Below are 21,826 nucleotides of genomic sequence, written 5' to 3'. Positions count from 1 at the left end.
AAGGTCACTTCACATATCACGTTGGTCTGGATAACTCCTTTGACATCATCATGGTCTAACTCATATCATACTTATCTGTACATATATTGTATCCCTGTTAGTAGAATATGAGCGCCTTGGGGGCATTAGCTATGTGATATGCTAGTGCTGTGCATTTGCTGTGCATTAGATCAGGCCTATGGTTTAATTTGTATATCAAAGTTTGGGTGAGACAACTCTTCACTTAATAAATGTTAGTTGAAGTAGTTAGGATTTGCTTAAAGTCATAGCACCTGTACTGGGGGGAAAATACAACAACTCAGAGTTCTTGTCCTATACATGATCAATGGTACTCTCTTCAATTAGCAATTATTTGCATTGTTAGCAGGAGAAATAAATTCTATCTTCTCTTCTGGAGTTGAAAACATGGTTAATCAAACACCAGTCACACTATTTGATTTGTTTGATGGCTTCACAGCCCTACTTATTTTTCCCACATGAGGAGACTACTTCTACTCTCATATGATATCTGAATTTTACCCTTGCTGATGCTGAAAAAAAATTACTGTGAATCCTGGAGAGACTGGTTCAAGGAGCCAAGTAATTGAAGACTCTTTCAAATTACTTTTCCAGTTTAGAAGATGCAGAAGACTTTCTCATTGCAGGACAGATGTCATGCTATTTTTGTGATTGAATCCCGCTACAGATATCGTGTTATTTTTGCTATTGGATCTCACTTTGTAATTTACAAAATAACCTCTTTTCTATTTTGTCAATTTGGAAAGTTAATCTTTTCGATGTATTTCATTATCGCCCCTTAATTTCTCATCCTTTGTCACCAATATATCTACTTGATAACTTGTGACCAGGTTATCTAGGATCTATAAGATGCAGTAGAAACAAAGAAGAAAAGCTTTCCTAACCGCCCCCCCCCCATATCATAATCCTCTAGCTGCCTACCAATCCTAGAGCCGCAATGATTAATTACCCCTTTTCTCAATTGTATGGTGCAATCTGACCCCTTCCTGTCTTAGGCTAAAGTACAGTCATAGAATCTGAGAGGCAGACAGGACCTCAGAGACCATTTATTCCAACTTCTACTTGAAACTTGAGTATTTGAGTCTTAGAGCCATGGAATGTTAGTGCCAGTAGGAACCTTAGAGACCATCTAGTATAATTCTGCATGTTTTACTTCATTATGGATGTGATATGACTGATATACATATATATATATATGTATATATAAAACATATACATATATGCTATATATGTTTATATATCTTTTTTTGAAGGGAGGACCCTAGAATTGTGATTTCATAGCTCACTTGACCTCAGGTTCCATGGTCAGTAAGTGGCAGTTCTTCTAGACTTGGGAGTCAGCTCCCTATCTCTACTATGCCATGATGTTTCTGCTTCTCATATCAGATATAAGATATATAAGTCTGGTTTGGTATGTGGGTTTTGTGTGTGTGTGTATGTGCTAATATAATACTGATGTATAAGTTGTCTGATAGGTGAAGCAAAAGAGGCAAAACTGGATCTGTATCAGAGAAGGAAAGAAATATGAAAGAGTGTGTAACTGGGTGGGAGTGGGGAATGGGGAAGGGGATGGTGAAGTCAAGAATTATTTTACGAAAAGGTATGGTAAGAGCCAAAGAGTAGGTCACACACTACTGGAACTAGAATACTATTGGAACTTGGAGATCATCTAGTCCAGGGTGGGGAACCTGTTGCCTTATGGCCACATGTGGCCTTCTAGGTCCTTGAGTGCAAGCTTTTGACTGAGTCCAAGTTTTATAGAACAAAGCCTTTTATTAAGTGGATTTGTTCTGTGAAGTTTGCATTCGGTCAAAAGGTCACACTTGAGGACCTAGAGGGCCACATGTGGCCTCAAGGCCACAGGTTCCCCACTCCTGATCTAGTCAAAACCCTTCATTTTACAGATAAGGAAACTGAGGTCCAGGCTTGCTCAAGGCCATAGATCTGTTTAGAAGATCCAGTATTAAAATAGTAATCTTGGAATTCCCAGTGCAGAACTCCCTTGCCTATACTCTATACGGATGAGCAATGCATCCAGGAACAGATAGAAACATGGAAGAATCTGGAATCATAGGGAATTCCAGAAATTTAGAAGGAATGAAGGAAGGAAACAAGCATTTATTAAGCCCTACTTTGTTCCAGGAACTGTGCTAAGCACTTTATAAATATTACCTTAATTGATGCTTACAACAATTGTGAGAATTAGGTGCTATTATTACCCCCATTTTACAATTAAAGAAATTGAACCAGGGTTTAAGTGATTTGCCAGGGTCACACAGCTAATAAATGTCTGAGGCTAGATTTGAGCTTGGGACTTCCTGACTCCAAGCCTAGGGCTCTATATACTTAAAAGACCTTAGATTATCTAGCGCACCTCTATAATTTCATAGAGTAGGAGACTGAGGCCCCGAAAGAAATGACTTGCCCAAAGTCACATGGTAGGTTTATAGCTGATGAATATGAAGCTTGTTGGCAAAGTGACTTCAGTGTTTTGGTGACTTCAGAAAGTTCTCTTCAGACTTACCTGGAACCCTGGGTTGGGCCCAGGTACATCCAGAAAAGACCTGGTATCTTTGAGGTTTGGGACTCAGAGGGATCATCTTTTTGGCTTATGACTGACATGGGTTAGAATTGAAGAGACCAGATGTAGCTGTTACATGTTACATGTTACAAGTCTAGTGGGATTTCTCATTAAGCTGGCTATCACTAATTTACCTGTAGATAAGAATATTGAAGAAAAGCTGAAATGCATAGCCTGTGATCCGGCATTTCTTATATTAAGTTTTAGTAGATTTTTTTCACTGTAAATTGCCCTCTCTGAGTGTGATGCAGGTAACCTACAAAGAAGGCAGAATCATCATGAAACACCACTAGGTTCAGACCTCAGCATTGCTACTTCTTACCTGTTTGACCTTGGGGAAGTCATTCACCCTCAGTTTCCTTAGCCATAAAATGAGGGGGTTGAATTAGATTACTTTTAAAGTCTTTCCAGCTCTAGATCCCAGGAGGAGGAGCTGGCACATTGGGAAGAGTACTGGATTTACAATTCAAAAAACTTATGTTCAAATTTCAGCTCTGCTACTTACTCTTTATAATTTTGGGAAAATCATTAACCTCTCTGAGCCCATCTCCTTATGTGCAAAATGAGATGGTTGGACTAGATGATCCCTGTGGTCTCTTTATTTTATGATTTTATGATCCTGTGATCCTCTGCTTCCTCGTACTGTTGGGTAGGATTTGAAACAGCAATGTGAAGGATAGATTCTTGTCCCAAGGTCATACTCTGAAGAGAATAATCTCCTGTCATTCCTTGAGTCAGGCTGGTGGAAAGGGCCAATGACAAAACAAGTAATCTTCTGTTTGGGGTTGCCTTGGATGTTTGTCTCATTGTTATCCCACTATTAACCAAAAGAGTAGGAAGGAAAGTAATCAATATTCTTTTAAAAATATATTTTATTTAACTTCTACTGAGAGGAATCAATATTTATATAATGAGAACAAAAGACAAACCAGGAAAAAAATGCAGCTCAGTTTTGATTAATGTGAATAATGGATCTTCTGGAAGTAGTCGCATTATTTGAATTCATACTGCATAATTTACACTGAGATGGAACCAGTTATCATGTTTTACATAATTAAATAGTTTGAATATACAAATCTGAATACCTGTGAGTACTTCAAGGTATTTATCATTCATACCAATTGGGACTTAGCTGTATTTTTTCTTCTTGTCTTTTAATATTGATTCTTGTCAATAGAAGTTCAAAAGAATATATATATATAAATGCATATATTAATATATTATATTATATAATATATAACTATATTAACTAATACAATATATTAATTAATAATATATAATATAATATATAATAAAGTATATATTAATGTATGTATTAAAAAGAATATTGATCATTAAGCAAAAAATGGAATTGTAAATGATTGTACGTATGGAGTCATAAACCTCTGTTATTTACAGATTAACAGTAACAAATGGGCATACTAACATCAGTCTGGTAATAGCAAAATTGTCCTATTTATTTTTGTGACTCCTTATCTTTTCTGTATATTTATCAAACTTTTCTTGCTGTTGTTCTTATTTATTTAGTTGTATTTATTTAGTTGGAGCACATCAGCGGTCCTCTGGCAGAGGGAAGTAGTCTTGGAGTAAGAAAGACCTGGATTCAGGTCCTATTCCAGACAAATATTAGCTGAGTTACCATAGGGAAGCCATTTACTCTCTCAGAGCCCTAGTCTCTGTAAGACTGTAAATTACAGATAGTTGCATCAGCGATGGGACTTTCCATGTCAGGAGTTCCCCCACACTGATGAAATCACGGGTCTATACTCCATAAATAAATAATGTATGCATATATTTTTATAATTAAAAAGCTGTTTATTACTTTATTTCATACAAGTTTCCCTAAATTTCTTTTAATTCTTCATATTAAAAAAAAGAATCTATATTCCATAAATAATAGAGAAATCAGACTCAGACCTTCATGACTGCAGTTCTCTGAATTGTTTGGGCCCTAACTTCATTACTCACCTTTCACTTACTAGGGTCCTGAGGACTAAGAGGAGAAATAGGGATGGTTAGTTCTGGGTAATTAGATCCATTAGGACAGCATAGATCTGGCCTGAGAACTCCAGCTGGGAGCTTGAGTGCTTGTCTCCTGATTTTATATCATAGAGCTACCAGTATTGAACTGAAAACACTTGAGACCTCAGGGTATCTGATATAGAGGCATGATGTCATCTGGGGCATGATGTTCCTTGGAATCAAAACTAAGCAGAGCTGCTGATGGAAAGTGGAGAGTTACCTGGGATGTTCAGATGCTAGGTAGCCCTCCATAAAGGAAGTATTTGGGAAGAGTTTACTTCACCACAGCTCCTCCTCTACCCTTCAATCAGAGGCCATGGAGGAGTTGAGAAGGGGCTGAGTATCAAAAACTGAGTCAATCCAGCAAGATGATGAGATTTCAACCTCATGTTAGGAATAGGGATTGGAATGATTGTGTTGGTATAGGGAGTTTCCAGTTGAGGAAACTCCATCTACCAAGGTGTCACCTTCTCTTCAATGGATAGTCTCAGAGGTGGGCATATGGGGTGTTCAAGGAGCACTAGTATCTCTGTTGTGAGGGCTTGCTGAACCCTTTCTAGGGCTTCTCACCCACTTTTGGTGTCTACTTGGCACTCAACTCTCACCTCTGGCTCCGAGAAGCAGTAGCATGTGCAGTGGTCACACCACGGTAAACCATGTTGGCAGATAGGCTCAGCCAGGTGGAGTACAACTGATGGGCCTCATACCTGTCAGTGAGTTAGGAGGTGTTTACCCCAAGTATATGAAAACTTCCCCTGGAGGAATGGGCGAATCAGAACAATTTGTTCCAAAAGCCATGAGGGCGGCTGAAGCAGGCCCTGTAGATTCTTAGAGCTTAGTCGGACATTGAGGACGCCAAGTCATGCACTGTATCCTGGGCCATCACTAATCGTCCAGACTTTTGTCTTGCCATTGGAATTGATGATTCTGGAAGAACAACAGAGAGGCTGAATTTTGTGCAACTCTGCCTCGCTTAAATCTAATTCACACAAGAGTCAGGACATCACCCAGTGATGTCTTTGGTCCTCTTTGAAAACAAAGGACAAAAATAGTCTTAAAAGATTGCCTAGAGCACTGAGGGATTAAATGAGTTGTCCAGGATCAGGTAGTTAGTATGTATCAGAGGCATGCCTTGAACTCAGGTCCTTCTGACTTCAAGGACAGCTTTCCGTCCACCATACCACAGGCTCTCATCTCTCATCTTATTCCCTAAAAATTTAGCTATTTGGCAAAGTTTTAAAATTCACCTTCATGCTTTTAACTTCACAGCCAGGGCCATTTCTTTAACCATTCCAGAACTGTTCTAATTAACTGAACTTACTTGTCTCAGTGCAATAGCACTTGATAGCGAGAGCTTACATTAATGTTGCTCTTTCATAATACAAGGGTGATTTCTATACAACGTCAGATTGGATCTTCACCACAGCCCTGTGAAGTAAGTAGTGTAAGCATGATAACAGGAAAAGTGAGGCCCAGAGTGATTATACCACCAGAGAAATAAGACTTGAACTCAGGTCTTCAGATCTCAAGTTTCAGGTATTTTCCCCTGTACTACAATGCCTTTTACTGAGAGGAGGAAGACCTTAACCACAGAAACTTGTTCCAAAGCCTTCTGAGGCAGCAGCAAAGTCATTCAATTGTATCTAGCTTGATGTTCCTGTTCCCATTTGTCATAGAACCTTGTCTAGGATCAACGCTTCTTAAACTTGGGTCGAGACTCCATATGGGGTCAGGAAAAATTTGACAACAGTAAAAGGTTTCTGAAGGTGCAATGACCAAAAATTAATTAAAAATCAAGCGCTGAATCAGAGGTGTTTCTGGCAGCACTTGCTGTGTTGTATCACTTAAGTTCACTACAGCCTTGGTTCAGGCCATGCCAACAGTGCCTAAAAGGGAAAAAGGGTAGAGAGTAGAAAAAGTTTAAGAAGCCCTGGTCTAGAACAGGGGTTTTAACCTTTCATGTCATGGAACCCAGCATCCTCCCTTTCCCCCTACCTTATGTTTGTCTGATAAAATTTCTGTACCCCTTCTCAGAATGTTATTTTTAAATACATAAAATAAAAATATATAGGCTTACAAAGGAAATTAAGAGATCAATTATATTGGAAAGCAGCTATTAAAATATATTTTTTAAAACCCCAAGCTCACAGACTTCAATTTAAGAACCCCCCAGAAGATGTTTCTTTTGCCCTTTTCTGATTCTACTTTATGTAGTTATTTATGGACATATCTCATCGTGCTCCAGATTATATACATTTCTAGAGGGCAAGGGCTGGGCTGTTTAGGAGGCTTAGAGCCCTCAAGTTTAGATTAAGTCTTGGGCTTGATATTTCTTAGAATTAATTTTTTGTGACTGAATTTCTTCAGTGATTTTTAGTAAAAGCATTTCTATGAAGTGAGGATGCCTACTTGGCATTGGTCTCTGGGAGAACAATGACTGATTACCTTTGTAGTGAAGTGAATATGGCTTCTGGTTGGAGACTTCTGGGATCACTCAATCAGATGGAATCTTGGGGGCTGTTCTAGATCATCCTCTTTTTGTCTTGCACACAGCCTAAGTTTATTCTGGGGAAAATCTTCAATTATAGCTTACTTAATCATCTCCATAATGTGGGTAACAGGGTCGCCTGCTCCCAGAGGAGCAGTCCAAGCAACAAGTGCTTTTATCAGGTAGGGAAGAACCTTTATTCACCCCATAGAAATCAGAGAAAATAGGGAACTTGGAAAACCAGTTCCTAAACAATCAGTACAATTCTCTTGACTCTCTGGTGTACTCCACTTTTCTACCAAGTCTTAAGGTATTCTGCTTCATAGTTACGCTTTCCCTTTGAAGGGAACTGAATCTGGGCATTGGTAGTGGGGCAAAACCCCGTCATTTCAGTGAGTTCTTCTTTAAATAGGAACACATGTAGCACTCTTCTACCCATGCCCCTCCGTCCCCACCAGGCGTGTGGCTCAGGAAATCCCCCTTTTTTTGGCTAGAATTTTGGGTTTCAGGGGTCTGAAACTTGGGGTTATGGGTGAGGCAACTCACAAGTCTGGTGCTGCCCAGGAAATCCCCTTCTCTGGTTAGAAGGCCAGATTCCAGGATTGTGATATCTAAGAAATTCTTCCTCCCCTTCCCTAACTAGAAGGCTGGAGTTCAGGATCAACATTGTCAAGGAACCCCTCTCTTAAGTCATATTACTAATGTTTGTTTCTGCCACATGTCTCACCAAAATCTCACTAATGTTCCAGGGTCATCTTATCCCTCCCCTGCCCCTATCTGCTGTGTCCTAAGTATATCTCTAGAAGAAAGATAGAAAAGAAAAGAGTCAAGTAAAAAGTATAAAGAAATTATCCACAGGCAGCCAGTACAAAGGGGTAGCTCTTTCCCCAAGACATGAAACCAATCAATTCAAGTTAAACTCATCCACCTAATGGCCTAAGAGCCATCTCCAAACCAACCAATTCATCTTGGAGGTCAACCTTAGTCACTGACTTAATCAGATGCCTTTTGTCTTCCCAAGAAGGTGCTGATGGACATATCTACTCCCTTATTATGAGAAGATATAATCAAAAGTCCCCACAAAACTGCAACACTACCCTGTAAGCTCATCCAGTTGATCAGGAAACTCCTTTGATCAACCCCTTGCATGAAAATGGAAAAGCTATTCTGGCAAATAATCTTTAGTTTATGGCTAGAATAAAGAGAGGGAGAGAAGCCATCCATCACAGAATCAAAAGAATGAACTGATTACATTTTGGTGATGACTTGCAGAAGGCTCTTCTGACCTCTGCCTTTTGGGACCAGTGCTGCAGTCTGGCATCTGAGAACCTAGAGTGCTTTGCTGTTCACTGTGGTGGAATAAAAACTCAGGGAAGGCAGTGGTATCATTATCGTTATAATCATTACTGTTCTAACTTTTTCTTTGTCATCTTACTCTTTTCAGGCTTTGACTATTATATGTTTCCCCTCCATCAGCTACCCCACCCCACCCCATCCATCACCCTGGGCTCGGAATGTGAAATTTTAAAATATAAATATAATACTACATAAGAAAGTGGTGGTTAGACCCTTGGGATAAAGAATGGGAATGAAGACAATTAAATTAATCATTAATCTGATTCTCTGACCCCAGGGTTGGAGGCCAGGTTGTGGTAAATCCTTAGAGGAAAGATTTCTGTGAATTAATAAAAAATAATTTCTTCAATTTTTATGGCCTTTTACACTTTTTAAAAATGGTATCACATCGATTATTTTTTATGATGGGCATAGTATAGATGTTTTCTCTATTTTACAAACGTGGAAATCAACTCTTCTGTGATTAATCTATGGTCTCATAGCTGGGTAGCTACATAACCAGGACAAGAACCCAAGTCTCTGACTCCCTAATCTAGTTCCCTTTCTAGTATACTTACAGGAATATGTTCTATACTTCTAGTATACTGCTTTTTCCCTATTCCACAGCAGTGTGGTATAGTGGATAGGGGACTGGAGTCAGGAAGACTCGGGTTCAAATCCCATCTTAGATGCTTAGTATCTGATGGCCCTGGGTAGTCACTTAACCTCTTTTGCCTTAGTTTCCTCATATTTAAAATGAGAAGGTTGGACTCTATTTTCCATGCCAAGAAGAAAATCTGTCTCTTTTTGCTGTGGATCAGTGAGCTCAGAATTGGATTTAGCAAAGCTGTAGGATTGCTGGCCTACATTCTCTTTCTGGACATTTCTCTATATCTTTGGGAGAAGAGTTTGGGGATTTTGCATGAATTTTACTTTATGTCATGAGTTTTTAAGTTGAATATTAAAACAATTTTCTTCTTTAACACAGTATCTATTCAATAAATGTGTTGCGTATTACACATTGGGCTTTGTGCTTGGGATTGAGGATAGAGATGAGAACCATACTTTGATTTAATTGGTAGAGGACACTACTAGACGAGGAAACTCCCTGTGCCAATGCTGGTTGGTACCTTCTGTTCTATAAGACCATCTGAGAGAGTTGCCTAGAGCATTGAGAGGTCAAGTGATTTGCCCACATACCAAGTGTGTGTGAAAGGTGGGACTTGAACCCAGACCTTCCTGGCTTTGAGGACTGCTCTCTTTCCACCACAACATACTGCCTATTCAGGCATTGTAGATACAAAGACAAAAACAAAACAGTTCCTGCCCTGGACATGAGTAAGTATATACAAAATAATTTCAGGGAGAAGTCCTAGTAGCTGGGAGGAGAAGCAGGAAAAGCTTCATATAAGAGCTAACATTTGAGCTAAGCTTTTATAGAAACTAAAGATTCTACGTGGCAGAGACGGTGAGAGAATGCATTTCAGGCAGGAGAGACAGTTCATGAGAGAGCCTAGGCAGGACACAGCATCATGGCAGAGGAACAGCAAGAAATGCAGTTGGTTTGGACCAGAGAGATAAGAAAGGCAATAAGGTAGAGAATGGCTCAATAGCATGGCAGGTGAAAGATGAAATAACTGAGGATACAAAGGTTCAAGCTTCTGAGCATATTGATTTATTGAGCAATGCATGACAATTGCCTAACAAATTGGGACCAGTCTCCTTCCTCAGCTTTGACACGGGACCCTGAATACAAGGGGAGAAAGACTTTTATACAATAAAAACAATTAATCAAATAAGACCAATTAATTAAAAGGAAACAACCAGGATATAACATTAGGTGATCTGATTTCTAATTGGAGGAAAGATTAGGGACTTTCCAGGTTGGGAAGGGGAGAATGAACACATATAATTCTCTGAAATCAGAAAAAGAAGTGTTCCACTACCCCCAAGAGTCTGTAAACAATCAAAGGAGCATGGAAACAATAACTGATTGATGAGTATCGGGCCAGTTTTCAGATAGGTCATATGTTTTACCTTAGATGTAATTGAGAGAAAACTCCTTGCATCAATTTTGGAATCTAACCGGGTTTCTGGTCAGCATAACCTAGATCCTTAGTTGGGGTTCTATAAACAGCAGGTAGAGGTTGTCCAACTTTCCAGACACACAGATCTAGGTTCAAAGAGTGCAATAGTTTTCTCATGATTCCCGCAATTGAATAAAGTTTTCTCACAAGACATAAATTGGATTAGACCCAAAATTGAATAGAAAGGAACTGAGCTAGCTCTAAAATTGAGTCACTAGATGAAGTGTGCTTCACTCAATTCCCATAATTAGCCACTTGCTACTCCAATCCCCTTGGTTCCATCAATAAATAAAGTGGAGGCAGGTTCTAAAGGCCTTTAAATGTCAACAGAAGAGTTTGTATTTGATCCTAGAGGTAACAACAGATAGCCATGGGAGTTTATTGAGAGGAAATTGGCATGGTGGGACTCTACTTTAGAAATATCACTTTGATTTTTGTGTGGAGATTGAATTGGAGGTGAGACTGGAGGCAGGGAGACCTGTTACAATAGTCCAGGCAAGAAGTAATTGGGGCTTGAACTAAGGTGGTAGTTGTGTGAGTGGAGAGAAAGAGAGGGACATGTTAGAGATATCATGGAAGAAGAATAGAGGAGATTTGGCAGGTGACTGGATACAGGAAGGGATAAGACAGAGGGAGCAGTTCCAGTATTAGCCTCTGAGATGATTGGAAGAATGATGGTGCCCTGGACAGAAATAGGGAAATATTGAAGACAGTTGGGTTTTGGGGTAAAGATGATGAGTTTTTTGCTTTGGATATGTTGAATTTTAGATGGTTGGGGCCATATTGGAGCTAGCTCCAAATGACTTGTAGAGCCAGTTGTTAAATTTTCAGAGTAAAAATTTATGCATCAGATATGGGCAAATGCTACAAGTCAAGGTTTGATTTATTATTTTGTTAATAATCTAGACTTAAAGGGGCAGCTAGATGGTGCAGTGTATAGAGCACCAGTCCTGGAGTCAGGAAGACCTGAGTTCAAATCTGACCTCAGACACTTACTAGCTGTGTGACCCTGGGCAAGTCACTTCACCCTGTTGGCTTCAGTTTCATCATCTGTAAGATGAATTGGAGATGAAAATGGCAAACCACTCCGGTATTTTTGTCAACAAAACCTCAAATAGAGTCATGAAGAGTCAGACACGACTGAAACAATTGAACTACAAAAACTGAGTTCCTATCCATCCTTTAAAATTTAACTCAGGGGCAGCTAGGTAGCACAGTGGATAGAGCTCCAGCCTTGGAGTCAGGAGGACCTGAGTTCAAATTTGGCCTCAGACACTTGATATTTGCTAGTTGTGTGACCCTGGGCAAGTCACTTAACCCCAAGCCTCACTAAAAAGCAAAAAACAAACTTAATTCAAATAGTGCCTCCTGTTTGAGGCCTTCACTTAGAGTCCCAGTCAATTATGTTCTTTACTTCCTCAGACCTCCCACAGAACTTTGAGATTATTTTTGTCCTTTTTCTGTATACATCATATCTTACTCTGTATTTTGTATGTGTCATGACCTTCTACTAGACTTTAAACCACATGAAAGCAGGCCTGTATTTTATCTATACTATGTATCCCTCTCTACTGGAGTGCGAAAGTCAATTGCATTAATACGTGTTTGATAAATTGTTGAATTGATTCTCAGTTTATATCTGAGAGGTTCTTCAATGTTCTCCATTTATAAGGAAACCCTTAGGCCAATAGGAACAGGTATTTTTCTCTATGATATGATTATCCCCATATATCTCTTTTTGAAAGAACTAGAAATATATAAAGAATCAGGTGGCTACAAAAAAATAAATTGTTAGGCATATTAGTCAGTCAATAATCAACAAGCATTTATTAAGCATTTATTATGTCAGGCAATGTACTAAGGTTTGGGGATACAAAGAGAGGTAAAAACACTGTCCCTGACCACAAGGAGCTCATAGTCTAATGGGGAAAATTACATATACATGATTAGGTACATAATAGATATATACAGAGTAGATAGGAGGTAATCAGAAAAGGGAAGGCACTTGCAGCTCAGAGGAACAGGGAAAGCCTCTTGTATAAGGTGGGATTTAAGCTGAGTATTGAAGAAGCCAAAGAATTGAAGAGGGAATGGTGAAGGTCTCTTATTGTTAAAGCAATCAGTGCTCATCCCAACACTAGACCCAGTTGGCCTAGTCAAGATGTGAAGACTAGGCAATGGAAGGTTTTCCAACAGTTGACTCTGTGTGTGTGTGTGTGTGTGTGTGTATGTGTGTGTGTGTGTGTGTGTGACAAATTGAAGTAACTGGTACTATTCCATCTGGGTTTGTCCCAGTCATAGGCTATGCCTCAGGGGGTTCCATGGTATTGCTTGGAACTTGCTCAGTTTGAGGAAAGCGTTCAGGGATTGGAGATGGATGTTGTTGCTATGGAAGTTGTTATAGGGGATTAGGTAGAATTGCAAATCAAAGAATCATCACAGAATTTTAAAGTTATAAGGGACCTCGGAGGTCACTAAGTCCAATTTATATCTCAACAAGAATCTCTTCTACAACATACTGGATATGTAGTCATTCAACTTTTGCATTAAGATCCCTAGTGATGGAAAATCTACTCTTTCCTGAGGTATTCCACCCCACTTTTGGGTAGTTCTAATTACTGAGAAGTTTTTCCTTATATTAAACCAGATTAGGACTAGAGTTCCTGTTTCCCCACAATAAGGATTAGTTTTCTTTGAAAGGCAAAAAACTGCCTCAGAGACTTGATTGACCTCTCTTGACACAGCTTCCTAATCCCCAAAGGACATAAAAAATCTCAACCTCATGGAATCAGATCCCATCTGACTTGGTAGATTTCTGGAGACCATATGAATCACCATCCCCTACCTTACTGACCATATACATTTCCTTATGAAAATGAAAGATGTCCAGAAAAGCTAAATGCCACTGTATCTTTGTTGTGTTAGGATGAAATAAGACTACTTTTGCTAAATGTTCTGAGACTTAAGAATGTCTCATCTCATCCCAACATTCAACCTTAACTAACAGCGTGCCATTAAGCCTGCACCTGACAAAGTCTAAATTATCTTCTGTGATAAATGATTATTAATAACCAATAATTTGAGGGGAGATTCAGAGCTCTCCCCTTTTTCTAAAGTCCTTTAAAAATTTAGTCTGAAGGACATTATTGATAATGTGATTGCATTGACTATCCAGGATCTCAAGTCAGATCCTACCCAACCTTGCAAGAAATTTAATCTAGGGTGGGGAAATTCACTGTGTTCTGCTCAAGCTTGGGTGGGATATACATTCTTTGAATTGATAGCCTAAAGCTATAGGTGGTCTGGTATAGAAATACTTTCCTTATCCAAGAGACACTCAGACCTTCATTTTAATGTAGACCACCTCCAATTAGATTTGATTGCTATTTGATGGACCACCTACTGTTTTGAAGAATATATAAACTGTTAAGTGCAGCCAGGATTATCTTTGGTCTAAGAGAGACAGCCAAATGAGCATCCTTTTATTAATCACCTACTGACCTTATTAATAAAATGATTAAATTACCCAGAAACTATGTCTCTTGAACCTTTTTAATCATCACATTTCCCTATAACTTTCACCCATGGCTCTCAGCTCTGTCCTCTGGCCAAAGAAATGCAAACCTCTTCCATATCATAGCACTTCAAATACCTGAAGACAGATACTCCCATCTTCCCTAAGGCTTCACTTCTCTAGATTTTCCTTCAGCAGATTTTAGGGATGTGGGTCAGGGGTTCCAGGCTAGTCAGTGGGGAAGGCACTCAAAGATTTCAGACATGCCTATTGGGGGGGACCTTGTCAAAACACAAGAGTGTGAGTGGTTAAGCTTAAAGGTCTAGAAATGGAAGGTGGGATCTAAAATAAAAGTTGACTCTAAACCAGGATTACTCTAAATTTGGAAAGGAAACTAGAAAGGTCCAGGGTTTGAGTTATAATCATTTGGTAACAGCTTAAACAGTATCAAACCAGATGAATAATTCTCTTAATTTGGTGCATTCAGTTATTTTTCAGGCACACGTGTATTTTGATCCTTGGTTTTTGAAGTTCCTTTTCCTAAAGAGATCTTACTGCCACTACACCTTTGGTCTCTGTGGCAGTGGACAGGTCTAAGGTGGCAAGAAAGACAGAAGAAACATAGTTAGGATTCCTGGGAATTCAGTCTTATAGAGTTATGTCATGGCAGCAGAAATGGGGAAATGGATTTATCTGACAGTGAGTGAAGACTGGACTAGGGCCGTGTTTTTTGCAGCAAGATATTTGAGCTGAAATCTATGAAATGGTATTGTAAAGAGTGTTTGGATCTTCAGATGTTGGTCCTACACTGAGTAAGTAACACTCTACCTTGTAGCTTCCATGGCTTCCTTCAAGCCCCTGCTAAAGTCTCACCTTCTACAGAAAGCCTTTACCAATCCCCCTTAATTCTAGTATTTTCCCCTTATTATTTCCTATTTATTTTGCATACAGCTTGTTTGAACATTGTTTTTTTGTTTGTTTGTTTTTTGCCTGTTGTCTCCTCCATTAGTGGAGAGCTCTTTGAAGACTGTTCTTTTAGTTTTCTTGTATGCCCAGCTGAGCACAGTGCCTGGCACAGATTAAGTACTTAAAAAATAAAATTGACTAATTAACCAGGTAAAGACTCCTCCCACCCCCAACACACTTTGGAGATAAATAAGACTGAGACCCTGGAACTTTAATGGGGCTTTTGGAATGAGTACTGGAATGAGACATTCTTAAGTCTCAGAATATTTAACAAAAGTAGTGTTATTTCGGTACTTGTGGATTGATTGATGGCTACCATCAGACTTTATCATACTGACTTCATTAGTCTTCTGCATGAAAAAGGACCATGGAACCTCCATTGACCTTGTCTGTCATGCATCTTTTTTATGATCACAACCCACAGGATTATCATTATACCAAGGTCGACAATACTTGTCTATTCAAGGGTTCCTGGGGAATATGTCTGATTTTCCTGTGCAGAAATCCCACCTTAATGGAATTAGATAGAACTTTAGAGAAGGGAGCATCCTGTAGTTTAAACGTTTCATAATAAACTCTATAATATCTCTTTTGGATTTGTGAGAGAGGTAGGGACTGGTGTAGGATCAATATGACTGAGGATACAATTGTGATTTTTTTTCCTATCCTCAAAAGCACATTTGTGCTTTCCCCCCACTTTCAGATCTCATCTTCATTGTTGCAAACCAATTGTTAAGTATTTAGCATGTTCAATGACTAATCTATCTTTTTTTTTTTGTTAGGCAATGGGGTTAAGTGACTTGCCCAGGGTCACAGCTAGTAAGGGTTATGTGTCTGAGGCCGCATTTGAACTCAGGTCCTCCTGACTCCAAGGCTGGAGCTCTATCCACTGTGCACCAATAATTTATCATTGTTGCAGGGAGGTGGCCCTTGTCTCCTGAAGACTGTGTCAGTTGGGTACAGGCTGACATGGGTCCTGTCAAGCTAGAAAGCTTTGAATATAGGACCATTGATAGAGCTCATTATGTGTCATCTATCTTGGGAAAAGCTGTGTTAAGTTCAGAAAAGCTTATAACCTGGGGGTTGGACCTTAGGAGGCAAATTCATTTGATCATATAAACAGACATGGAGAGGTTGCCCTCTGCATATGTATAAGGAGGACCCACAGGAATTAACTTATGGATCCTTGAAATATCAAAAATGTGGTACTAAATGGATGGTTAATGAAAAAAAAACATTTCTTCCCATCAAAGTCCTTGGCACTGTCAAATGGGTCAACATCAGAAAATGATATTACTTCATCAGTAGAAATGGCATTAAAGAAAAGCATTAAAGCATTTCTGTTTGCTTTGCCACTGTACCCTTAGGCAGCACTTCTTAAACTGTGGGTCTTGAAAAATTTGGCAACAGTAAAAGGTTTCTGAATGCCCAATAACCAAAAATTAATTCAAAATCAAACTCCTAATGGATCTGAGGTGTTTCTGGCCTTGGTTCTGAACACAAAGCATTCACACTTTGCACTGCGCATGCCCTCAGGCCACACAAAGTTTAAGAAGCCCTGCCTAAGGAATGTTAGGCCTTTCCATCTGACTTGCAGCTAAAACTTCCTCACTGTGTTATCTCTGTCCATTAGAATGTGAGTTCCTTGACAGTAAGAAATGTTGTGCTTTTTTAATTACGTAGCACTATGCTTTTTATTAAGGTACGGTGCTCTTGGTTAGGTACTATAATAGAATGACATAGGTATACCCCTGAGCCTGAGAATGAATACCTACAAGCACTCACAGAGTAGGCAGAGAAAAGGCATTTTCTGTCTCCTTCTGAAAGGCTTCATGGAGACTTCAGAGAAATTTCTGGAATAGCTGAAATAAAGGCAATCAGTAATAATTCTCCCTTCTCAGACCTCTCTTGACCCTTAGTTATTGCCTCTTTGGCGTACTTATCATGTTTTAGTTATTTGTGTATCTGTCATATCTTTCTCCTTGATAACTAAGGTCCATGAGGGTAGGGACTGGGTTTTATAAAGATCTTTTTTAAGTGGATGGGGCATCAGGGGTGTAGAGGAATGTATGAGGGAAGTGTTGAGGTGCATTCTTGAATGAGTATTGCTTATTCTTAACCCATATTGCCTGAATAACTTACCCCAATACGTACTATAATTGGGCTATATGCAACAGACTACTTGAAATCCACTCCTAATTACCAAGTTAAATAAATGCAGCCCCAGGTTGTTACCTAAATATTGTATTTAATCCTTTTCATTTGGCTGAATGTTGAGCTGCCAAGACAGCTGTCCTGTTGACAAATCACTAGGAGGTAAGAGATATCAGCATGTTTCCTTTTTGTAAGCTGAACTTAGAATATTCATTATTTGTGCTGGAAGGGATGGAGGCAGAAACCACTTCCATAGGATAAAAATCACTCTGGCTCTTGTGGTTGTCATGCCAACAATGTGTAACCTTATTTCATGACTGGCTCTAAACACCCCTCATAATACTTCATTGAGAAGCCAAGGTTTGACAGGGAATCATACCAGCTAAAAAGGCCAAAGGCAAGTGTAACATATAAAAATGGGCTCTGTTATGGGTTAGTTTCTCCACATCTTATGCCGAGTCAATCTCCCCTCAGAGGTAGGGACTGTTCAACCTCTGGTAGAAAAGGAGGAACAATTAGAAAGCCTGGTTGTGTTTTAGGTGATTTGAGCAGAGGTCTGAACAGAACTTTGAAAACCTTCTTGGGAATAATCATTTGGGTAGGACTAAGTTCTTGGTGGTATTGGCTTAGGGTCTAAATGTAGAAAGTGCAGGAAAAATGGTTCTGAATGTGTTCTAAATAGAAGGTTTAAATGTTTGTGGTTGAAGATATGGATTGGATATGGAACAGGCTATAGTAAGGCTTTTGGAGGAAATGGGTAAATACCATAACCCCATTTTCTAACAAAACACTTTGCTGCACATATCATCCTTTTTTTTTCTTTTTAGTGAGGCATTTGGGGTTAAGTGACTTGCCCAGGGTCACACAGCTAGTAAGTGTCTGGTCTGAGGTCACATTTGAATTCAGGTCCTCCGGACTTCAGGGCTGGTGCTCTATCCACTGCGCCACCTAGCTGCCCCATATGTCATCTCTTCTTACCCTGTACTTCACTGCCATAGTGGACTTGGCAGTCATAGAATTATAGAATTGGATGGAACCTTGGTGATCATTCTAGTCAATCCTTTCATTTTATATATAGGGAAAATGAGACCCAAGGGAGGAGAAGTAACTTGCCTAACCCCCTTCAGCTATCGAGAGCTGGGACTAGAACCTTAAGAGCACATCTGACCATATCACTCCCCTCTTCATCCAATTCCAATGACTCTCTATTGACTCTAGGATAAAGCACAAATCCCTCTGTTTAGCTTCTAAAACTCTTCACAATCTGGTTCCAAGCTATCTTTCCAGCCTCACTGTACAATATTCCTCATCACATTCTCTATGGTTTGGCCAAACTGATCATCTCTCTGCTCCTTACACACAATGTAATGATCTCACATTTCTAGGCCTTTGCAGTATTCATCTTGTATTCTTGAAATTCATTCTCTTATCACCTCTGCCTCATGGAGTCCTTCTCTTCCTTTGAAATTCAGCATAGGCATTACTTTCTCCATGAAACCTATGTGCCAAACACTACACAAAAAACAAAGATCCCATGTCCTCTGAGGGCATGTGTTCTCACAGGACAGATATGGAGACTGTTGGAGGACAGACCTAAGATGGTTGTCCAATTAATTCTGATGACCATTTGCCGTATACCAACTATATACAGTGAGTCACAATCCAGCTGCCAGGATTCAGGGACAATTTGGATACTTTCCAAAGTTTGAGACCTAAAGTGCTCATTCTGATTCCCCATGACCAAGGACACACACTCAGGTCCACTGTCTCCCTCAAGTCTTTCTTGCCACCAGCTGTGGTTGTGAATCTGTGAGTTGCCTTCCCATCTATTGCATTCTGAATCAAAGTGCATGTCTCTGCTCTTTACTACAGTGAATTGTCCCTGGTTATAACTTGTTGAAGGGTGGTCTTTCAGTGGATGGATGAGTGCAGCTGGCTGCAGTGTCTCTAATTCTCCTTGGTGCAATGGAGGCCCATGGTTTGATGGCAAGTTATTAAGTGAAGGCAAGTGACTTTTTACCTGCCCCTGTACCTGCCTTTGGTTTTCTGCTTATAAAGCTGGAAAGCATGTTAGCAGCGGAGTCCATATTTGTGTAATAGTGGCGATAAGGATTGCATTTTTGCCTTAATGAAAGGTAATGCTGTATAGGGGAAAGAGTGTGGGTCTTAGAATCAGAAGGTCCAAGTTCAAGTCAATCAATCAATCAACATTTAGTAAGTACCTACTATGTACCAGACATAGTGCTGAGGGCTGGGAACACAAAAAGAGACAAAAGACTGTCTCTATACCCAAGGAGTTCACAATGTAATGTATTCAACACTTGCTGGCTCTGTGATCCTATTGGGCAAATCTCTCAACTTTTCTGTGCTTGTTCCCTCATTAGTAAAAAATAGATCATAATACTTACATTATCTACCCTAGCAATGTAGTAATATGTCCCTCTTCAAGCAGTGTAGGAATCTGCCAGAGACCACATCTTTTTGTGTATGGGTCAGAAATTGATTCTACTGATTGATTTTATTACTTGGTATTGCTTAGCCCTGTAAGTGGTAGGGTTGTTGTGGAAAAAAAAAGTTTGCAAAACTTAGCGTTATATAAATAAAGAAGAGCCATTACCACCTCCTTTTCCACTATCTGGAGTACCATAGGCCTTTCCCATCTGACTTGCAGCTGAAACCTTCTGCCTCATCTATTTGATGGGACTGTCTTATTTTTCTATTTGTATTTCCAGTACTTACTATAGTGCTTAGCATATAATATTTATAAATGCTTTATTCATTCATTCATTCATTCATAAATTTCACTAATAGCACCAATTTATAATTTCCTCTTCAATAAGCAAATTTACTTTGAAATATGCACATTTCAGCAATGTTCATTAAGTGAAATAATATGATCTATTTGAACTGAAGGTGGATACTAATTTTTGATAAGGTACATAGTTTGTATATATATAAATATATACTCACTTTACCTTATTTATAATTTAAACATCAAAAATATAAGTGATGAGTGGAAGGGAAAAATGTTTATTCTCTGTCATTGGAGACAGGATGGCTTTTCAGTGACCCATTGCCTGAGTGTAACCCTAGTTTCTGGGTACTAGAAAAAAAGTATCTATGGTTGGTGTCTGTGGTTAAGTAGAGCCGATTTTGACAGGAGCTCTTGCTCCATGACCTAGCTTGGTTGAGATATTTTGAAGACAGTGTAGCCAATATCCTTTGCCAGTGACCCTGTGGGCTGAAGGTGATACAAAATAAAATATATTTAAAAAAATAGAAAAAAAGAATAAAAGTGTTTTGTGTCCATTTTCACTTTCTTTTCCTTCCTGTTTTGCTATTATTGGAATAAGCTATTATGAGTGGATTAAGAAAAACAACAACTGTAATTTACGAAGGAAATGGTAGATATTTTTTTCTATCATTCCAACTAGAGGCAGATAGGTAACATAGTGGATAAAGGGCTGAGGCTAGTGTCAAGAAGACCTAAGTTCAAATCCAGCCTCAGACACTTACTAGCTATGTGATCCTGGGCAAGTCACTTAACTTCTGCCTGCCTCAGCTTCCTCAACTGCAGAGTGGGGATAACAATAGCACTTATCTCCCAGAGTTGTGGTGAGGATGGAATGCACATGTGTAAAGTACTTAACATAGTATCTGGTATACATAGTAAGCACTTAATAAATGCTTCTTTCTTCCTTTCTCTTTTTTCCTCCCTTTCTTCCTCCCTTCCTCCATATTCCTCCCTCCTTTCCTTCCTTCCTTTCTTCCTTCCTTCCCTCCTTCCTTTCCTCCACATAGCACTTTTGAGTGGGAAGAATTTGGACATCTCAGAAGAGGCAGAAGGACTGATGATACAGTCAAGAAGATCATTAGTTTGGCATACACAGAAGCTTGGGTTTAGAAGCTTTTCTGCCACTGATTAGCTGTGTGGCTTAAAGAAATTGATTTATCCTTCTTTGGGTCTCTTGCATTTGGTGCAAGGGGGACAGGGACTTTTGTTTGCTATGATGGCAGGAGTTGAGGAACTAAGTTGTCAGATTTGCTTCTCTTGCTTCAATGTTAATAAGTTTACTTCTCAAAACTTATCACAGATTCAAAGTAATTTGCATGGTTCAGGTACAAGTTGCCAAAAGCAAGTTGCCAGAAGCTTGACTGGAGGTGACTTTCCCTAACACAACTAAGGGAAAGTTTTAGAGAATTTATGGGGGAAGGAGGGAAGAGAGGATAAAAGAAATGAGGGGAAAAAAAAGTCTTCACAGATACTAGAGGATACCTTCTGTGTGCTGGCTAGATGGGACTGTGAGAATGACTTACAAAAGGGTTGAAAATGTAATTAAGCTCAGGCATGTTTGGGCAGTCTCTCACAAGAGTAAATAAGGCAAGTGAGAACTCTAGTAGATAGAAGCAGTGGTTTTTCAGAGAATCAGCAAATGTCACCTTTGGAAGCAAAATGGAGTAGCAATGAGACATGGTCAATTAATTCCTGGGAGATGAAGTCATAAAAAAAAGTTCCAGTTCAGTCCTTGGATTATAAATTGTCCAGAGTAGTGTTCCTTCTCCAAGAAATTTAGGAAACCATCGGAGAGTGCATCTTTTTGTATATGGATCAGATTGAATCTACTTGATTTTACTTGATTTCATTACTTGACATTGTAGAG

This window comes from Vombatus ursinus, unplaced genomic scaffold, assembly GCF_900497805.2.
Source record: "Vombatus ursinus unplaced genomic scaffold, bare-nosed wombat genome assembly UNPS02014816.1, whole genome shotgun sequence".
Taxonomy (NCBI): domain Eukaryota; kingdom Metazoa; phylum Chordata; class Mammalia; order Diprotodontia; family Vombatidae; genus Vombatus; species Vombatus ursinus.
This window is presented reverse-complemented; position numbering follows the sequence as displayed.